The sequence below is a fragment of the Gracilinanus agilis genome, chromosome 1, assembly GCF_016433145.1.
Source record: "Gracilinanus agilis isolate LMUSP501 chromosome 1, AgileGrace, whole genome shotgun sequence".
Classification (NCBI taxonomy): domain Eukaryota; kingdom Metazoa; phylum Chordata; class Mammalia; order Didelphimorphia; family Didelphidae; genus Gracilinanus; species Gracilinanus agilis.
Genome location: NC_058130.1, coordinates 454,128,055 through 454,150,619, shown reverse-complemented (window position 1 = coordinate 454,150,619; position 22,565 = coordinate 454,128,055).

Sequence of the window (22,565 nt, the reverse complement as noted above, 5' to 3'; positions counted from 1 at the left end):
ATACAAAATGTAATTTCAGACCTAGGAAAAAGCCTGAAATGGAAGGGTCCCAGATAATTTTTAATATTTTGTGTACTATACTTTATAAGATAATGGAACATTTTAGAATTTTGATACAATTAGAATAATTTCATATAATACATTTAAGCATCATGTAAATGTTTTGTTTTATGTACAAAACACCAATGGCAGGGAAAGTATGAAACTTTAATTTCATGTGGGAATTCCCTCCAACAATGAACTCTAAACGTATAAATTTTCTTACTTATTCAGAGAAGATTTCTTAAAATTTATTCCCCTAAGTTACTGGCTAGTATAATAAGAGATACAGTGATTGTTCAAGGCCAAAGATAATTGGCTTTATGAATAAAATGGAAATTTCATGACAATTGTAAATATTAAAATATGATCTTTAAGAAGCCTGCAATTGAATCTTCTATAAGGGATTAAATGATGTAACATTTGCAAGGTGTTCCTCAAGGCTTTAATTATTATATTAATATTTGTTAATTTTATTATTCAATAATTTCTAAGTTTTCTTCTGATTCTAATATTCTTTTTGCATATATATGTAGTCCATTTGGGCTCTGAGAATCCTTAAAAGAACTCCCATTCTCACATGTGAACAATGCTCCTAGGGCTAAGCCGGCTATATCTTTCACTCAATGTTCTAATGCTAGCCTTGAAGGCTCAAAATGAGTTCCAAATGCCAGTAGCTTCAGTAGCTGCTATTGAACATCCCTCTCAACATTTTCACTTGAGATTAATTTAGTTATCCATTCTTGCATAGGTTTTACAAAAAGTTTTTATTAAGGTGCTGAGTTACAAAATTGGGGGAGAAAAATCTACCCCAGAATCTATGACACACTTCCAGTACATACAGAATCTAAGGGAAAGAGAGCACAGAGAGCAGGAGGGTAACAACTCTGGAAGTCAATGTGTCCCATTCATAGCTATAGATCTGTAATTCTGCAATCACAGTATTTGCCAGAGTGATTATTTTATTTATTTATTTTTACATAGTCCCTCTCAAAGACCATTGCTACTGAATGGTGGAAGGAATTGTAATCTGTGTCCCTGGATGGAACAGTCACATCAATACTATTAAAGAACACCAGAAGTATTGAAGAAATATAATGAAGTGTGGATTGATTGTTTATACTTCAGGTGGCTATTAGGAAGCTTGGAGAACTATTTCATGACGTTAATTGTGAGTATAATAAAATAGCAAACAAAATAATTACCAGAAGATAATTCTCTTTTTTCTCATACAAATTGTTATTTCACAAAATTACTTTGGGTTTTTCTCTGTGAATACTTAAGCAACCATTTGGTGTTTGTTTACAAATCTCATTTTTTAAGCTAAGACTATTGACCACCAAACATATGTTCATTTAGATTCTCTAAACTGCATCAATTTATTCTTCATGACAAGTGTGTTGTTTTTCCTGTTAAAAGTTACCAAAGGCAAGTTAAGTTTCATTTTGCTAGTGCTTTGGCATTCTAAACAAAGTTCATTACCTTGTGTTCAAGTGCTGTTAAGGTTCCAACTGCATAATAAGGGTTTTTTTTATACCACCTGCTCCACATTTTCTTATAAATAGTGGATAGGAACAACTATCAATGTCATTTTAAAAGAAGATATCTAAAACCTGTTATTGTTAGTTTTGTTGCCTTGAAGGAAACCAAAGGGAATATTATTATCCCATGAAGAAAGCTCTTCCAAATGGTTGCAGCTGGGTTCTATTGGTGACATTTCTCACCTGCATTCTATTGGCAGATGAATAGCAATGTGGATGAAAAGAGGGGATTTTTGTGGTATTTAACAGTTTTCATTCATTTTTCTGAAAACCTGTAAACAAGTACAAAGTTCATTTGCACATACTTTCCAATCCTCAGAAAAGTAGAGGAAGATGTTATGCACTATAGGACCTGAATAAATATTTGTTGATGGATTTAAAATGGATATTTTATCTGAATTAGAATGCATTTTCTGGATTTTATTACAAAATTGTGTTGCTAAATTTTTTTTTGTTTTCTCTGTCTTCCTTTTTTTTCTAATTTGATCTATAACATAAAATAACATTATACCCAAGTAGTTCATTCCCATAGCTACATTTGTCCTTGAATCAGGATGCCCAACCAATTACATTCAATGGGATGCTTATTTCAGAAGTCAGGCAGTTATCCTTTGCATGTTAATAACTACAAAGTAAGGACTAGATTATAGTTTACATAATTGAAGCTTAATTGATTGTTCAGTCTACAATTCCATTATTAATGAGGTTTGATCATTTCTATTCATCAGAGAAACTTCATGATTAGTGAAATATTGGAAAGAGTTCAGAGGCACTAACTTTGAGCAGTGAGGTTGGGGTGGAGGAATTTTTAAGCTGTTGTCCAGTAATGCTTTGAGGAAACAAAATAAATTGAAGAATATTCTCCAATCTTTAAAAGATCAAGGGCTATTCAAATTGTCTAACTTGGCACCTCATCCTCCAGTGCCTCTCCAGGCTCAGCCTTAGTAATGTGTCATTGCTCTAAAAACAACAATGGAGAGACAGTTAGGTGGCTAAGTGGATGGAAAGCCAAGTCTGGAGATAGGAGATGCTGGGGTCAAATATGGACTCAGATACTACCTAGCCGTGTGAAGGTAAGAGTTAAAAAACAACAACAATAACAACAACAACCAAACCAAAAAAAAATCTCTGGAGAACTTTTCAGTAGTGGGTACAGAGGCTTACAGATGAAAAGTTTGGGAGATATATGGGGAAAGTTTCAGGGTTACATATTTGTCATGAAAAGGCTATATGGCTATTACTGCCATCACACATTCCATTTTATCCAGTTCCTTAACAGATCTGTGGATAGATTTCAGGGAGCTGTGATGTCAGATGAGAAAAAAATGTCACATTTTTGTTTCCCCTGACCTCTAACTGATATGCAGATTTTCCTTCAATTATGAATTATAATACTTTTCTGAGAACAGGTCCAAAGACTTTAGCAGGTTGCCAAAAGAATGTATATGTATATAAAAGGTTAAGTACCTAGCACTTCTCTTCTATACTAGATACCATCAAATTTATTTTTTATCGTTAAGTATTTGTGCTAAATTACCATTTGACAAATTTAGAGTTTATGCAATGCATTAGGAGTTTTATGCCTGGTTCCTGAATTCTTTTCTTGCCTATGAGACTTGCTATCAATGTAATTTGCCAGATCACTTAGTGTCCTCAGTTTCCTCAGCTAAAATGATGATGTTTCTGAAGTTCCTTTAGGAAGTAGAGCTATTATCTTCTTAAATCTCAATATAGTGCTGCCTGTGTCCAATATAAAATCATCCAGTAATTAACATTTGGACTCCAGTGACTCAGGGAAGTTGCTGTATGACTTTAAAGGTCTCTTGGTCAGACTTCTGTTTCCATATCTGTGAAATCACGGTTTTTATCAACTCATTTTATAGTAGTTTTACAAAGTTGTGCCACAATAAAAACCACTGAAAGTTAGAAAACAATTAATTTTAGGTCTTGATTTTACTTTTGTTTCATTGTATAATTTTTGCAAATGAGCATTTCACTGTTTCATTTTAGTTGTTTTTAGAATTAGTCTAGGATCAAAAGAAATCATTAACGTAAAAGCTTGATGAAAGGTTTGTTTGTTTTGAAAAGCACAAAGATTAGACCAGTTTTTCCATTTCTGAGAAGATTTTGTAATGTGGACCTTTTACCAATGCAGCTTGGCAATTTTTCTATAAATTACTATATCTGTAGGGAGCTTCCTAGGACATTATTAATTATTATTACAGTGAGGCAGCTAATATTTGTCAAAAGCAAGACTAAAACTCAGGATTGCATGATTTTAAGACAAGGAACTTTATCTTATTGTCTTTTTCTTGATGATAATGATATATACAGTATATATATATATATATATATATATATAACAAAATGAAAAAAATTTGCTTTTTTTCTTTGTGTATACTATTTTCTCACCTTTTCTAATTTATCATTAATGTTTTATTAAAGCAATATTTTTAAAATAATAAACTTTTAAATGTATGCTGCTTATGGTGGGAACATAAATGTTTTAAAGGCTAGTCTATATATCTGTGACAATATGGTCAGTCAAAAACCAGTTCTGAAATTTTTAATCCTATGTCAGGTTTTTTTAATGTGGGAAAAATATCATTTTTTCTGTGCATTAGAGCCATCCATTTTTCAAATTGGCTCTATATGTTTGAAGATTGATCACTTTATTCAATAATAGAAGATGTAACAAAACTGTGATTTTTTTTTGGATAGAGAACTTCCATGTGAGGAAAGTCCTTTTACTAACACAGGTCAGCACTTCTCTGAAGCTTATAGTCTGAAAGTCACCTAGAGAACTGAGAAAATAAATGCCTTGCCTGTCCAGTGTTACAGCCAGTTTGTATCATAACGCAAACCTCAGTCTTTCTGCAGTTGAGGTTGAATCTCTAAGTTTCTTGGAAGGTATTCATTTTCAAACTGCTTGAAGGAAATTATCACTTTCAAGGAAGCAGGTGAAATCCTTCCAACAATTTCCAAATAGTTGCCTTTCCCTCACATATTGAGCTTAAAATTCATAGTTTAAAAATAGATATAATAGAACTAAAGATTATATCTTAACATATGAGCCTTAGGGAGTTGCTTCAGGTATATAGAGGTGTTTGACTCCTGCAAGGTCCCAGGATCACTTAGTTTGAGATTTTAATGAAACCTTATTGACCGTATAGTCAAACCCAAACATTAAAAGCATCTTCACTATTAGAGAGCCAACAAATGGTCTTCCTACCTCTACTTGGGGACGTGTAAGAAGGACAAACTGTCACCTTCTAGGCAGAACACAGCTAGTTAAATGTCTTGCATTTTAACCCAGATTTCCTGACACTAAATGCAGTATGCCCTCCATTATATTACATTATCTTTATCAACTTATATATCAGGTTTATACAGTTTGAAGTAGAAATCTCTTTAATGCTGCCATGTTGTTTGTTATTTGTTTTCATATGTATATGTGTATTTAATTTGTTCTACTATTAACTGTGTTTTCTCTATAATTTCAGTGAAATTAATTCCTTTGTATGAAATCTATAAGTTTTCCCACTGCACTAGATTTTTAACAATTAGACCTTTATTGACATTTATTATTATAATCTAATATAAAGAAATCTAGTGACCTTCTGGTACAGCATTGAGGTTTTTCCTCCTCTCAAGGATCATGAGCCAATGACTATGGAGCACTGTAAGAAGGGCACAACTGTCCCAGGGCATAATGCATTTTAGTGATAACTTTTTGTCCTGAGGGGCTGAGACTGGTACAACCTGGGCAATAACTGAGAGGCAGTGAGAAAGGGAAGAGATGACTTTTTTTTGTCCATAAAGCTAATGAGACCTTATGATTATTAACATACAAACTCTCATCTCTTTACTTAAAGTAAATCAGCACGATCTTTGTAATTTCATTCCCTTTTAAACAAGGGAATTTTTTAGTTCCTATACTGTATCAGATGCTTGGACAGTCTCTACAAGGAAAAATCAAGTATAGAAGGCCTCCCTGGTCTTGAAAATTTATTCATCACCCATTTCCCCATGGCAAATGGAGGCATAAGGATTCATAAAGAAGAAGCCAGAGCTGTATGTCCTGAAAAAAAAAGGCATGATTATCTAGATTTCTCTCTTCATGATCCTGAAACTAATAAAATCTGATGCTTTTATGACTAAATTTTGCAAAATGCTTTTAATATAAGATTTCATTTGCTTGCTGCAAGGTAACTCTGAGGAAGATATTGTTATAGCCATTTTATAAGTGAGGACATTGAAGCATGCAGAAGTTAAGTAACTTGTCCTTGATGACAAATCCAGCCTATTAGAAGATTTAAGATTCATCTGCCTAAAAGTCTATCGCTTTCATCTATATCTTATCGCTTTCTTCAGTGAGCTGGACTATTTGAGTCTAGCTAGATCAGTGCAACTCTGCTTAATGTTCTCATAATCTAATGTGACTAGTCAGTAGTTGTAAAAAAACTCTAAAATATGTTTATTATCTTTCCTCTAACAAAAGAAGTAAAAAGTGTCCAAATATTTTGTGTTCATGAATATATGTGTACATGTGTATATGTGTATTATACATGACCCAAATCATTAAACCACAGAGAAACTGACTCATCGCATCCCTTTAAAAGGGAATAACCTAGGTGACTCAGTGGATTGAGAGCAAGGACTATAGACAGTATGTCCTGGGTTCAAATTTGACCTCAGACAATTGCTATGTGACCCTGGGCAAGTCACATAACTCCACATTGTCTGTTCCTTCCTGCTTTTTCTATCTTGGATTCAATACACAGTATTAATTCTAAGATTGAAAGTAAAGTTAAAAAAACTATCCCAAAAGAAAAAGTGAGGTGGGAGGGGAATGAGCTTATTTCCTTTATTTTTTCCATGTCTCTGCTTCAGACTAAGGAAGAAGTATTCATTCTGATTGGTTCCACTGTTTTTTTACTCTGTCTAACCACACTTGGGCCCAAGATACACTCGCCTATTTTAAAAATATAATCCTTAACAACAATATCCAGTTTATATGATGTTTTAACTTTTACAAGATATAGTACTTATTTTGACTCATTTCATTCTCATAAAAATACTAGGTTTTTTATTACCTTCTATTTTATGGATAAATAAGTTGGTGTTCACAGAGAGGACTTGCCAGAAGTCACATAGCTAATCATTCCTTTTCCTTCTTCATCTAACTCTCTTTCCAGCACTCTAACATATACATTTCTGTGTTGTTGTTTGTTTTTGTTTTTTTAATTTAGCTTCTGCCTAACTTTAAACCTTTTCCTCAACCTTGATATCTGATCTAGCAACTATACTCTTTATTCTCCCTCTTTCCTCTTACTCTCACATTTCTCAAAAAACTAGTCTGTATTCAGTTACATCTTTCTCATCACAAACTGGTTATTTCCCTTCAAATCTATAAAGTGTTTTTTTTTCTTGTACATAATCCCAATGTGATACTGCTGATGTCTTCTTGCAGTTCTCAATCATCAAACACTTTAACAATTGTCCCTCTAATTTTCTGAATAATCTCTTAGTTATATTTTTGATGCTTCTCATTTTTCTAATTTCCTACAGGTGACATTTCAAAAAAATTCTGCTCTCTCTCTTAATCTCTGTCTTTTTTTGTCTTTCCCTGTTCATCTGCCTATCTGTCATTGTCTTTGACTCTTTCTCTCTCCTCTTCCTCTTTCCTTCTGTCATTTATAAGACTCCTTCTCAGGAATGCTATTTTTTTAATTCATACAATAAATATATTTTGAATTCCTACTTAAATAATAACCACAATCATAATAGATTTTTTTCCCTTTTAAGCTCCTTTTCAAAATGTAATGACTTTGGAGGAAAGTAATATTTTCTAAAGTTTTGGTGAAAGGACACATTAAAGTGTTCTGAAAGAATAGATAATATTTTATAGTTATAGTCAAATATCACTTTGTCAATGTATCTCAATATATAGAACTGAGTTTTTAGTGAATTCAGTAGAGCAAGTAATCTATTTTAACCAAGGTTTTTAGAAACATTCCCTAGTGAGTAATATTACTTACCCTGGAAAAGATGCTATTATAGAAAATTGTTTTAGAATCTTCCATAGCATTATATAATGATGGAATAAAAATGATCTTAAAGGTCATCTATCACTGATTATATATTAACACTAAAATGTTTGTATATAAGCTAATAAAGGATAATGTGAAGAGCACTGATCTTGTCATCAGGAGTGCTACCAGTGTAGATTAAAACTGCAGCTCTTTGAAGACAAGTTTAGGGGATTGACAGACAGAATCTTTAAGAGGAACTTAAGAAATATACAATATCTACTTTTTCATATTAAATATCTTAATAATACTTAAAAATTATTCTTTCCCCAGAAATATTCCAATGGTTAATTTATTCCTGAATTAAAACTCTGCAAAGTTAACAATAAACTTACAAAAATGGATACTTGTTTTAAAATGCCTCAATAAAAACACTAATAATTGTAAAATACATTACAGAAATAAGACATTAACTCACCTTTATCATCTTCAGCTTTTGTTTTTATTTGCTTTCTTTGCTGTTTCCTACTCTTCTTCCTCCTCCATTTTCCCCAGGCCTCACTGTTCCAATAAAGTTCCACAAATGCTCTGTAATTTATGATTGTAGAGATTTGACTACAGCATGGACAAGTTAAATGCCTTGCCCAGTCATTCAGACAGTATATCTCAGGATATATATGCCAGGCAGGGGTCATCTTTCTGTTAATTTTTTAAAGTCTGTCACACTTTTCTGTCTTACACTAATTGCAGACATCTAAAAGTCTTTCCAGGGTTCAGCTAGGTAGCTGTATTGAGAACCAGGGCTAGAAATGGGAGGTCCTAGGTTCAAGTCTGATCTCAGACACTTCTCAGCTGTGTGACCCTGGGCAAGTCACTTGACTCCCACTGCCTACCCTTAGCACTATTCTGCCTTAGAGCCAATACACAGAAGTTAAGGGTTTAAAAAAAAAACAAAAACAACTGAAGGTAAGGGTTCAAAAAACAAACTAATAAATAAATAAATAAAAATAAAAGTCTTTCCAAAACAAACTATGATAAAAAGTAAAATTCACTACCTGATCAATTTATGTATGCTGAGGATGATGGATATCCTGAAATGTGAGATCTGCATGAAACACGTAAGCAATATAAGGATATCTAGATGCATTTTGATTTAGCTACTTCACAATTTTAACAAGAATAATTATCATAAAACAGTCATTATTTTGAAATAATTTTGATTTAATTGCATTCATTATTTCTTTAAATGTTAACGATCTTGTTTTTAATGCCCATATGTCTTGGTTTTTTTTTTTTAATTTATACATGTGTTCTGCATTCAGATGATTTAGAACTATGCAAAAACAAAAAAGCTAGTCTTCATTCTATTATTCCCTTTAAATTCTATAAAATTAATGAATTGAAATTTTACCAGAATGAACACAACTCTTTCTCTAATAACTTTAACCTTCTAGTAAAGGGAAAGCCTCTGGGATTTCAATGGTAGATTAGTTGCTGCATTAAATCAATGGCCTATTTGCTTGGATTGCTGACCGGGCTATGAATTAATGCCGCTATAATTAGCCTTCTGCAGCTGCTAGAGTTTGTGGCCTTCATTGACCCCAAATTGGAAAAAAAAAGTTAACTTTTTTTTAAACTCCTAAATATTCATACTGCAATTTATTTCTAAAATGAATAAACTTGAACTTTTAAATACAATGTTGGATATAAAACATTCTGTATTGAAGTTAACAGGGGACCATAAAAATGATTACATCTAAACACTTTATGTAAATATATATTGACTCAGGAAGTGATTATAAATATTCACTGAAAATGTGCTTTTAAAATCCATCTACTTTTAGATTTAAAAAGCACATGACATGTATATAAACTATTATGTCTTAATAAAGCAAATTTCTTTTAAAAAATGAGAATGGATTGTTGCCCCATTTCAAAGCCATCATGCAAAATTATTACTGATTAAAATTAAAATTATATGAACAATAACCAGAAATCACACTAGCTTGGGGACTTTTTGTTAATACCTGTGATTAATTAAATGTAGGGAAGTATTAAGACGTAAATTCCATTCACCAAAGTAAATCAATTGGCCTTCAACTTATTGCTTCTCCAGAGAGTTTCCAGAAGGAACAAGGAGGTTGATACATCCATACCAAGGACATACATCCAACCAATTATTTATCAGAGGCTAAATTGAGTCATATCCTATCCTCTACTACTTGCTTCCATTCCATTTTTGTGGTATATACCAGTAATTCCCAAAGTGGGTGCCACCGCTCCCTGGTGGGTGCTGCAGTGATCCATAGGAGAGGTGATGGCCACAGATGCATTTATCTTTCCCATTAATTGCTATTAAAAATTAAAAAAAATAAATTTCCAGGGGCACTAAGTAATATTTTTTTCTCAAAAGGGGGTGGTAGGTCAAAAAAGTTTGGGAACCACTGGTATATACTTTTATAAGCAGATGTTAGTTTTTCTTAATAAAGTTTATAATGCTGATCAAATAACTCAGCCCTTCAGGATTAGCCTTTTGCTGTGTAGTCTTTGACCCTATTTGAGGTTCATTTATACCCTATTACTCTTGGTTTGTATTTCTGACATCTGAAATGAACACATCCCTGCACTCACTGAAAATAACAGCTAAACAAATAGCTACCAATACAACTCAAAACAAGTCATGGCAGATTTTCTTGCTATTATGACAATCCTTTTATTGTTATTATCCATCCATGAAATGTCTTGAATTATGTAAGAAAATATAAAACTCAAAATTTGCCATTACAGTAAAGATAAGATGCCTATAATTAAGTTTTTCTTCATGAATTGGAAACAGTACTTCTTTTGTTTGCCTTTACAGTGTACATTTCAAAGATCTCTAAAAAAGTATAGAATTTCTGTTTAGTGACATTTGTATATTTCAAAGTTAGAGTGAATCCATAGACAATACTGGAGGTGGTAGTGGCATAGCCTAACAACTACCAACATTAATTTTAAGACTTTCTTTGGGTACCAAATTATTCCCATTACATGCTCCTTCCCTAGATCCACCCCAAAACACCCTTTTGGTTTTTTAAGGAAAAAGTAAATTAAAGTAGGCATTTTTTGGTTTATGCATGTATATCCCATGGTGGGAATTGATGAAGAAAGGGAGAGATCAAAATAAATTTTAAAAAGGGACTTTTATCAATATTGATCAAAGGTTCAATAAGCATTAAAAAGGGGAGAAAAATCCATAATGGAAACTGCATGTTGTATAACTCTTATTTAATTGATATTTAAATCAATAGAACTAATAATCTTAAAGATTTACATATATAAGCCTCTTTTCTGATAGTAAGTACTATGAAGTGCATAGTGCCAGTTGCACCATGGGTACCTTATCCCTTCTTGATTTCCTAAGATAGACAATTATTACAAATTAGAATTAAAAATATATGAATGATGCCTAGGATATTGGTCTAAGTCACAGAGAAAAAGATTTATATTGATGTTTCAGAAAGTAATTGTGATGGGACCAAGCATAAAAAGGCTTGGGGAGGAAGGGAAGGAAGTAAACAATAATAACAAAAAACTGAATAGGCTATTCTGGGAGACAAAGACTTCCCTTCACAGGAAATCTTCCAGGAGAACTTGAGTAACTAAATACTTAAAAGGAATGTTATAGATATTATTTAGAGGTGCTCTAGCTGGTATAGGTTGGACTGGACTGGGGACATCTGAGGTCTAGTTAAAGTATAAAATTGTGCAATATTGCATTATGAGCTCTGTCTACATATTCGACTGTTTGCAAAACCTAGTTATTCATGTAATGCAAAACATCTCATATTTCTATTTTTTAATGGAAGAATTTAACAATATATCTAAACAAAATGAAGAAGAGGGAAGCTAGTAGACTGAATATGTATGTACCCTGGAAATTGTGAATGGGGATAATCATTGTTTGGAAATTTCACTTGGCCTCTCATAAAAAAAGAGGAATAAATCACTGTATTGTTCAGGCATGAGGGATTGTCACATGGGCAAGGGAAAGAAATTTGAATGATTGAAAATGGGTTGATGGAGAAATCTAAATCAGTGAACAGATAGCATGGAAATCTTTTATCTATATTAATTGATCCAGGCCATTAATATTTCTTCCTCTTATTAGTAATCCATAGAAACATTTTTAATTTAACTTTTTTATCAATTATATGTAAAAATTAATATTTTAAAATAAATTCTGAGTTCCAAATTGTTTGCCTTTCTCCTTACATTCCTCTTCCTTGAGAAGGTAAGGAATCTGATATAAGATAATAGAAGTAAAATCATGGGAACCATTTCCACATTCTCTATGTTGTAAAAGAAAATGCAGAACAACAGCAAGAAAAAAATAATAAAGAAAGTTTTTAAAATTTGCTTCAATTTGCATTGAGACTCCATCATTTGTTTTGAGGTAAATAGCATGTTTCATCATGAATCCTTTGTAATTGTCAAAAGATCATTTTATTGCAGAGAATAGTTTTTATTCACAATTCATCATCTTTGCAATATTGTTGTCACTATGTATGATGCTCCCAGGTTCTGTTCACTTAACTTCACATCAATTCATTAAAATGTTTCCAGATATTTCTGAAAGCATCCTGCTAGATATTTTTTATAACACAATAGTACACCTTCATAAGCACATATCACAACTTGATCAGCCAATCCCTAATGGGCATACCCTTATTTTCTAATTCTATCACACCACAAAAAGAGCTGCAATAAATTTCTTGAACATTTGGTCTTTTTCCTTTTTCTTTAATCTTTTTGGGTGATAGATCTAGTAGTGATAGTACAGGATTAAAAAGGATGGACAATTTTATAGATCTATTGCATTAGTATTAAAATGTTCTCAAGATTCGTTGGATAAGTTCACAGCTCCACCAACTGTCCATTAGTACCCTAACTTTTCCGTATCCTGTCCTACATTCATTATTTTCCTTTTCTGTTTTCTTAGACAATCTTATAGGCATAAGGTCAAACATGAGAATTGTTTTAATTTGCATTTCTTTAATTAATAGTGATTGAGATCTTTTTTGTAATATGACTGTAGTTTGATTTCTTCTCCTGAAAAATGCATGCTCATATACCTTGACTATTTATCAATTGGGGCTACATGTTATCAGTCTTATACATTCGAATCAGTTTTTTACATAGTGGAAAAATAAGGTCTTATATGAGAAAACTGCTGCAAAAATCTTAATACTGCTTTATTGTCTATGGTACCTTTTATCAAAATACAATTTGCTTGATTATTTCTTTTAATTAACTATTTTATTTGTATTTGTCTGAAATTATGATTGCTAACTACCTTTTTTATAACGTCAGATGAATTATTACAAATTCTACTCCACCCCCTTATTATAACTTTGTCTGTTCTTGTCTGTTTCAACTTTTTCTCTTGTAAATGATAAATCATTGGATTCTGGTTTCTAATCCATTATTCTAACTGCTTCAATTGATAGGTAAGTACATTGTATTCACATTCACAGTTATGATTAATAGCTGGTTATTTTCCTTCATCCTATTTTATTCTGTTTCTCCTTTGGTCTCTCTTTTTAACCAATTTCCTCTTCAAAAGCCTGCTTTGCTTCTGACGAGTACCTCTCAAAATGTGCTCTTATTTTTGTCAAACCTCTTGTGTTTTATCCCCCTTCCCTCATTCTCCTGTTGAATTAAATTTCTATAGCCAATTGTGTATGTGAGTGTGTCTATTCTCTCTGAACTAATTCTGATGAGAGTGAGTTTCAAGTGTTACCTCCTACTCTCCATTTTCCCATCCACTCTGGAAATTCTTCCATCTCTGACTCTTTTTTGTGAGATGATTGTCCTTATTATTTCTTTCTTTTCCACTTTCTTCCAGTGCATACCTCTTTCTCAAACCTTAATTTTTTTCTTGCAATCATACCAACATAACTGACTTTCACCCATTCCTTCTGTCTATGTTGACTCCTTCTAACCACCTTAATAATGATTAAGTTCTTAGGAATTACAAGTATCATCTTCCCATAAAGGAATATAAACAGTTTAAGCTAATTGAATCTTTTATAAATGATCTTTCAGCTTTTGCTTTATTTGCTTTACTATTCTTTTTTTTTAATTTTTAATGAATTAATTTAGAATATTTTTTCATGGTTAAATGATTCATGTTTTTTCCCCTCCCCTCATCTGTTCTCACTCCTGGAACTGCCCAGTAATTCCACTGGGTTTTACATGTATTGTTGTTCAAAACTTATTTATATATCATTAATATTTGCATTAGAGTGATCATTCAAAGTCAACATTCCCAATCATATCCCCCCTCAAACCATGTGGTCAATAATGTTTTTCTTCTGCTTTCCTACTCCCTCAATTCTTTCTCTGTGTGTGGATAGTGCTCTTTCTCATAAGTCCCCTGGGATTGTCCTGGATCATTACATTGCTATATATGCTTTCCTCAAGTCTTATATTTAGAAGTCAAATTTTGTATTCAGCTCCTATCTTTTCACTGGGAATTCTTGAAAGTCCTCAGTTTTATTAATTATCCACTTATTGCCTGTAATATTATACTTAGTTTTGTTGGATAAGTTATTCTTGTTTGTAATGCTAACCTCTCCAGATGTCATATCCCAACCTCCTCTCACCTTTAACAAAGAAATTGCTAAATCTTATGCAGGCCTGACTGGCTCCATGATATATAAGGTTTATTTCTGCCTAATTGCAATACTTTCTCTTTGACCTGGGAGGTCTTGAATTTGACTATAATATTCCTGGGAGTTTTTATTTTTGAATCTCATTCATTATTTAATCATCAGATTATTTTAATATTTAATATACTCTATTTACATAAGATAGCATGAGTTTTCCTTTATAATTTCTTGAAATATAAAATAAAAGCTTAATCTTTTAACCATTATGTCTTAGTTAGACCAATATTTCTTAGATTATTTCGCCTTTTTGTATTTTCCAGGTCAGTTATTTTATTTATTTTTAATGAGATATATCACATTTTCTTCTTTTTTTCTTTCTTTTGATTTTTTTTGTTTCTTGAAACCTAATGGATTCACTCTTCAGTAGCCTAATTCTAATTTTTAAGAACTCATTTTCTTCAGAGAGCTATAATATCTATTTTTTCCAATTGGCCAATTTTGCTTCTTAGATAGTTATTTTCAGTGAATTTTTGTTCCTTTTTTATCATTAGATCAATGCTCTTTTTTAAAGTATTATTTTCTTCAGAATTTTTTGTTCCTCCTTTACCAAGTTATTAAAATTAATTTCATAATTCCTTACATTACTCTAATTTCTTCACTCTTTTTTGTGTACCACTCCTCTCTTTCTTTAACTCTTCTCTTTTAGGGCTTGTGTTCAGTTAACATTTATCTCTTTGAGTCTGTTTGTAGGTATCTTCACATTATTAATCTCAGTCTCGATCTTAGTCTTCCTTTTCATCCTAATAATTTTTGTTTTCATGTTTAAAATTCTTTGTTGCTCTTGTTGTTTATTGTTGTTCCAGTCTATTTTTTATTTCAAAATTTATTCATTAGGCTTTATTCATTTAGGGGGTGGGAATGGACTATCCCTAAAGTATTTTCATACTTATTTTTCTAGAACTAGTTCTGCATCCTGCATGTTTTCACTTCTTCAAAGTTTAGTGATCTGGTTGGAAGTGTGATCATTGATCTCATGGTTTTTGTCCTAGTCTTTAACCAGGAAAGGTCCCTGTTTTCATGCAGTCAGAAGTGTTAGTGTTCTTCTCTGCTTTAGATGTTCTGCCATGCCCTCCCCTATCCCCTGCTTCATTGTGACTAGCCACAAATATGTCTCTCTAACTTGGAAGTGCAAGCCAAATGATGTGTGGTCTTAGAGTTCCCAAAGTGTCCAGTCCTACACCAAGGACCAACAATAGGTCTTATGTAGTCACCTTCTAAATATTTGTCTGAACCCTCTGACATCTCTGGTTTGTGGTGCTGCTCCTGCTGATGGTTTTATAGCAGTCAACTCCAAAGCCCATGGCTGGTTCTACCATCCTTTATGCTTTAGGTTAGTGTACACCAGAGTGTCATATGCCTCTCCTTTCTAAGTTGTCATAGGTAGAAAGTATGTCTCATCCAACATTTATCTTTTGCCTCTGTCACTCTGGAATTCAAGCTGGGTCATTATGTTAATGTTGTTTGGAGGGGAATGTTGGGAGACCAGCTGGGTTTCTGCATCCACTCTGCCATCTTGGCTCTACATATTCTTATTTAATCTATCTTTAATGATTAAATATCCTCCATCACATAACATTTTATTAAAGACCCAATTTCTTGCACTGCATAGAAAGTGATGTGGAAGATAGACCTGGGTTCATTTTCTAAAATTGACACATACTAGTGGTTATTTTGGGAAACCAATTAACTTCTCAGCACTGTCAAGATCGAAAGAATAAAAAATGGAAGGGAGGAAGGAAGAAAGGGAGGAAGGGAGAAAGGAAGAAAGGAAAGATGGACTATCACCTTACTTTTCTCATTCAAACTTATTGCTCCATAACATAGAAGAATAGGTGCTTGATGAGGTGTGACAGGGTTTCTGGGAGATACATTTGATTGATTTCCAACCTCCAATTTCATGGGCAGAGATGGTAACTAGTTAATAAAGAAGTTAAAAGGATTCAGCAAAGACATTTAAGAAGAAGGGTGAGGAGCAGCAGGAAAAGGTCTCAATAGAGCTACCAGGCAGAGAGAAAGACTGTGATTAGTGAGATATACAGTGTCTGCATTCATCCCATCAAACAACACCTGTTTATAGATCAAATCTTAAGTAATTCTTAAAAAAGTAATAAGAAGAACAGAAGGAGTGATTTTGGGAAAAGAAGCAAGGCCTTGATATAAGTCGCATATGTCCTAAACCAGTGGATAGGTAAACTTTTTAAAGAGGGGGCCAAAAGAAAGGAAATGCTCATCTGTCAGTCTGTTTCTAAGTCGAAGTTTCACTACTCATTGTATTCGTCAGATAAGGAATAATGTCACCCAGCAGGATAGGACATTTCTGGGGGCTTCATCTGGCCCGCAGGCTGTAGTTTGCCCATCACTGTCCTAAACTCTTCTCTCACAGATCACAGGTAGAGAAACACACACACACACACACACACACACACACACACACACACACACATTTAGAGGGGAGGTGAATGAAATTATAGATGGTACCTTTCAATGTAGAAATCCACCTAAATACAAAGTTTAACTAATTTTCCCTGGAATTCACTAAAAAGATTAATATATTAGTCAATCTAGACCAAATCCAAAAGACTTAGTGCTTGGGCTAATAAAGTGGCCATAATTAGCACCAAGTAAATAAGCAAACAAACAAACAAACGAATGAATAAATAAATATATAAATGAATATATAAGTAAATAAATGAATGAATGAATGAATGAATGAATATTTTAAATTTCCTTTGTAGTTAAAAATAGCATAGAACACTTTTCCAGAAATATTTTCCAAGATCATCCTGGAATTTTGGAGTAACTCAGATCATATCCTTTTTTTTTTTGACACAAAAAAGAACCTTTTCTAGAGAGCTAGTTTATTAGATTGGATATATATGTGGAACATCATTTCATGAAATTGAAGCTTTTTCCAACTCCTGTGGAATATGACATTCACTGCTTCAGGGAATCTTTCAGCTAAATCATAAGCAGGGCCACTTAGTTTACCTTGGTGAAAATGAAGCATGACCTTTATGCTCTCTAGTTACCTTGGAGCATGACAGCCTACTGGTGCCAATTTTACTAACAGTCCTTGACACTGAGCATTTCTTATTTATCCAGCTGAAGTTTGATTTTAGTCAAGATTCATTTACTAGGAGGCCAACCTGAAAACTGTGGTGATTTCTAGAGAAAGTATCTTTATTCCATCTGAAGGGCGTGCAATTATCTTCTGATTACTTTGCATAAAAAATAAGAAAAAATTATCTCATCCATGTTTGATAATGGTCAGCAATCTTTTAAAGGCGAATAAAATCAAATGGATATTTCTTCCCCCCTCCCACTCTGCTTCCTTCTCCAAGTTGGTAGATAGAATTTCTTTGAGACATATACATGTGATTAACAGATATTTAAACATTTGGAAAAAGATTGAAGCCATCACAAGTACAACATATGAAACATTTGTATTCATTTGAAAACATAACTCAGAAAAAAAAGCTTGGAATCATAAAAAGTTCTGTTAAAACAGTAAAGCACATTTTGTTCTCCAGAGCACTGTAAACAGTGAATTAAAATTGTATTTTTTTAAGGAAGGAAAGGTAAATAATAAATTATATCAGGTTACCTATGAGAAAATAGATATACTAAAATAGAAGCAACTTGAAATTAAAGTCTAGTTTCTTCTCCTTCCAGACAAGGTTGCAGAGATGGATAACCACCATTATCCAAGCTGGGCTACTTCCTATTACTTGACTTATTTAATAGAAAGAATTTTCATTTTTTTAGGGCTTTTTTCCCCCCAGGTGACATCATTATAATTTTCAATAATCATTTTCTGACATTTGTCTCCCTCCTCCCACCTTGCTCCCTTCCCCAAGTTGGAAGATAATATGATATGGGTTGTACAAATCTATTATGCAATATATATTTCCATAATTATCATGCTGAGAAAAAACACATTGCTTACTCTAGATAAAAATTCATGGAGGAAATGAAGTGAAGAAAGGCATACTTCAATCTACATTCAGAATTTGGTCAATTCCTTCTATAGCAATTGATGGCCTTTTTTATCATGCATCACTTGGAGTTATCCTGGATCCTTGCCTTATTGATAATAGTAACATTAATCAAAGTTGATCATCATCTATATACTGTACAATGTTCTCCAGGTTCTATTCACTTCACTTCATATAATTTCATGTAAGTCTTTCCAAGATTTTTGTGATCATCTTAATTATTTCTGACACAATAGTATTATACTATGAAAGATATTTATTTTTTTACATATGTATATATCTATGTAGGTATAGATAGATATAATTAAATAAGTAAATGAAATATTTCATATATCTTTCCAATAATAATTTTAGGGTATTTCCTAACATACAATGATACCATTGGATATAGTTTTTCAGGAAAATCAGGTTTAAACCAGTTTTGTAACAGAGTCCACCATGACTCAAATGTATTGGGAACTTTGAGGAGAATAAATTTCCTAAATGTAGATACTTTTGCTATTAGTGTCAAGAAGTCATAAAAAGGTGATATTGAGATCCAAATGTCCTGGACATAGCCAATAGGAGCAGAAAGAGAATAAGAAAAAAAAACCTAGTCATTATAATGTTAAATGAAAGCATGGGGACTGAAATTAAAGATGGTTCATGATTGTGCTTAGGTCTCCAGAAAGAAATCATGAATGTGATATCTAACTGTCACAATTAAGTGAAATATTCATTAAAAATAATTTCGTAAAGACTTTCAAAAATAGAGAATTTAAGTAAATTAGATTATTTTAAATAAAATAGTTTAGATTAAATTAAATTGTATAGGTATGGCTGCAATGTAGACAAATCCCATTATTGTCTATCATGGGAAAAGAGACATGTGACTCATCTCCACTAATGGATTGATCACATCCCTCAGATTCCAAGGATAGCTTCATAGAGTACTATTTTCTCCACATTTTAGACCATTGTTATAAAGTAATTAATTAAATTAAATAATTTAAAGTAAACTAAAATTAATTCCATTCTCAAACTTTATTAGTATATTTTCTTCTCGAGTTTTTTTTTCCATAAGAACTCAATCTCAAGGGTAGTTTCCACTATAAAAACTGAGTCTGAGTATTAGCATTGTCAGTAAATTCATCTATGGAAACTGAACATTTGTCCAAATGTATCAGCTGCTTTGTTAATTGCTGGCAGTTGTCTTTGGCAAAATCATTATTTCTGCTATGAATGGCATTGTCAGAGGCACTGCAGAAATATCCTATGTGGCTTTTCTCCAGTTCCAGTCAATAACTGCTACGCCAATTAAATCTTGGTCAGCAAGTGAATTTTTCTTCCCAAACCAACTTATTCAGATGACTGTCACTTTCACAAGGGGATAGCTGTTACTTTCATAACATAACTTTTCCTAACCCATAATTGAGCCTCCTAGGTACAGCTCCCATTAGACCTAACTAGACTCAATGCTTCTTAGAAGGAATGATGAACTTCTAATGTGATTACTTAAATGGTGATTTCTAGATTGTCATATTTTATTCTTATAGATATCTAGTGTGTTCACTTCAGGAGAACTTTGAGCTTTTCTGCCTCTTGAATAATTTCTAAAATACTCAAGGACTAAGATGATTTCTATTTAATTCTTTATGAAACAATATTACACATGCTACCAGTTGTTAGAAAATAATATTTTGATGTAAAAAATATCAAGGTCGGAATGACATTTACTCACTATACATATGTGTTCTATCAGCAGATCTTATGCCAGCTACATTACCTACAATTTCCTAATAACCAGTAGTTATTTTTACATTGTGTATCACTGTTAGTTCTTCATCTCTCCACTTCCCATTTCGAGATGGAGATAGCAGAATTTTTCTTCATGGTTCCTGTACAGTTTTAGCTTGTATTTGCCTTGAGGTACAATGAATAACTCAGAAGATACAAGTTTGGAAGCATGAATATCTGTAAGTGAGGGTGAAGTGGAGGAGTATTGGGGTACAATGGGTGAAGGATGGATATGGTTGGAGTGTAGAAAAATCCCACGATTCTCTATCATGAGAAAAGTGATATGTGGTTCATCTTCTCCACCAATGGATTGATCACATCCCTCAGATTCAAAGGATAGATCCATAGAGTACTTTGTTCTCCATATTTTAGACCACAGTTATGAAGTAATTAATTATTCACAGTTAACAGGATTCTGAAAAGAATAATTTTTAGTGAGGATGTTCTAAAATTGTTTTCAACTAGAAGACATAAAGCTATATGCAATTATTATTTATGTTTATTTTTTCCTTCTCTTTAATTAAGCAGATAGAGCATTGGATTTCTCAGCAGACCTAACTATGAGGTCTGCCTTTGCCACTAGCTAGCTATGTGACCTTGAACAATCAGTTAAATTCCTGAGGTTCAGTTTTGTCATCTATAAAAGGAAAAAAGTTGGACCAGGTGATCACTAAGCATTCTTCTAGCTCTAACATCCAGTATGAGGCATATAAATAGCTACTCAATGAAACTTTGTTTGCTCATTAGTAATTATAATTTAAGGACAAGTATCCCAGATTTTCTTCCATTATTGATTTCACTGCTGACCATAGGCATGCATAGTAGGTGAACTAGCTCAGCTGGGATACTTTAGGCAACATACTCTTTGGATTTTGTGTTGAAAAATCTTGAGAAGAGGAAGAGGTAATGAGAAAAGTTGTCCAAGGCATATAGCATACAAGACCACCTGTTGTACATTCTGAAGCTACTAATATTAAATATTTATCATTTTCACTTCAGTTTCATATCAGTAAATTCTGGCTACTTAATAAGTTAATTCCAGAGTTCATTCACTTATAGCAATAGTAAAAAAAAAAAAAGTTTTTAGCTTTTGAGGTATTGCATTTTTAAAAATTAAATTAAAAAATTAATTAAAATTTAAAAAATTAAATGCAGAAGTGACATTAAATTATCAGACACACTCTAATGTAACTACTAAAATTTGTCTTTTTTCAAAACACAGGTTAATGACATCCCTTCAAAGCAAGAACAGGGGATTTAATTTACTCTTTCTTTCCTATATTTGTACTTTTAATAGGGATAACCTTGTATTCTTCCCTCAAAAAAAAAACAAAACCTTTAAATACATTCTCTAGTTTAAATATTGATTTGGGTGCTTCTTAAGTCAGTTCGCTGCTAAATAATTTATTTGAGGTTTTGTATTCATCTCTTCTGGTTATCTTTATTGTCCATTTCCCACACAGATAACTATAACTGCATTCAAAGATATAACAGTTACCTTTGACTTAGTTAATTGCTGGAATAATGCATTTCGGCATAATCTAGAGACTTAATGAACTTTCAAAGAAATGCTAGGAGAAATCATTTTGACTAGAGATTGAAACATATTGTATAAAGGCTTTTGTTTAGATATGTTAAGTTTCTCGGAGCTAATGAATTGTTTATTTCTTAACCACCAAATTACAGATATATGATATATTTCAAAACCTAACTTTAAGGGTGATTGGGTGATAAAAGCGTGATCTTCTTTGTTTTGTTTTTGTTTTTATTGTTGTTTTCCAGAACTTCTACCAGTATTTTAAACACATTCCAATACCAGCTAAAATCTTACCTCCAACATACAAATTTCTGCAATTATCCTGGATTCTAAAAACTCCCTTCTGCATATTAAATCTAATTTACTATTTTTTCTAAACCTTTACCTTCCATCTTAAATAAATTATCAAGGATTTAGGAAGTAAAAATGGTTTATGTGGGAGTTTCTACATTCCTGTGATCCCATATAATTTTAATGATATGATTGGATATATATAAATGTTCTTTCTCTGACATATGTTTACTGCGTGAACCTGAGAAGTCATTTAATCTCTCAGTAGGCAATTATTTAAGCTTATATGTTGCAGGGAAGGTGCCAAATTGCATTTACTCATTTGGTAGATCCATTTATCAATGAAGTGATAGACTTAGTCTCCTTCCAGTTCCTATCCTTAAAATGCACTAAAATAGAGAATAAATTAAATGTATGTTTCCTAAATCCAAATAATTGCCTTTGGTGAGTTTGTCTATTCTTTGCAACTCTCAAAGCAATATATAAACATGAGCCATTAATATGGTTGCTGTTGTTAGCTCCATAGTTTATACTTTGTAAGAATTATCATTTGCAACAATAAAATTCAATACTAGAAGAAAGAAAAAAAGATAATCCCTTTAGTCACATTATTGGAAAATAAAAGTAATATAACTCCAAAA